A 527-nucleotide genomic window follows, 5' to 3' on the forward strand; every position below is an offset into this window, starting at 1 on the left:
CATGGCCACTGACCCTGCGCGTCCGGAGCCTGTGCTCCGCAACGGGAGAGGCCACAACAGTGAGAGGCCCGCGTACCGCAAAAAAAAAAAAAAAAAAAGAAAGAAAGAAATAGAGGATCGGACTTCCCTGGTGGTCCAGTGGTTAAGACTCCGTGCTCCCAATGCAGAGGGCCCAGGTTCAATCCCTGGTCAGGGAACTAGATCCCACATGCTGCAACTAAAAGATCCCACACGTCGCAGCTAAGGCCCGGTGCAGCCAAATAAATAAATAAATAAAATTCTTAAAAAAAAAAAAGAAAGAAAGAAATATAGGACCATTTTTGCTCCCGGAAGGAAAATAACAGGGACTTCCCTGGTGGTCCAGTGGTAAAGAATCCGCCTTCCAGGGGCTTTCCTGGTGGCGCAGTGGTTGCGCGTCCGCCTGCCGATGCAGGGGAACCGGGTTCGCGCCCCGGTCTGGGAGGATCCCACGTGCCGCGGAGCGGCTGGGCCCGTGAGCCATGGCCGCCGAGCCTGCGCGTCCGGAG

General features: G+C 55.4%; 1 protein-coding gene across 4 annotated transcripts in view; it reads left to right on the forward strand.

The window, feature by feature from the left end:
- TCEA3 (transcription elongation factor A3) overlaps positions 1–527 on the forward strand; it is a 22,558-nt gene that overhangs the window by 14,335 nt on the left and 7,696 nt on the right. The gene's annotated exons all lie outside the window — the stretch shown is intronic.

Source organism: Physeter macrocephalus, chromosome 3 (assembly GCF_002837175.3).
Source record: "Physeter macrocephalus isolate SW-GA chromosome 3, ASM283717v5, whole genome shotgun sequence".
Classification (NCBI taxonomy): domain Eukaryota; kingdom Metazoa; phylum Chordata; class Mammalia; order Artiodactyla; family Physeteridae; genus Physeter; species Physeter macrocephalus.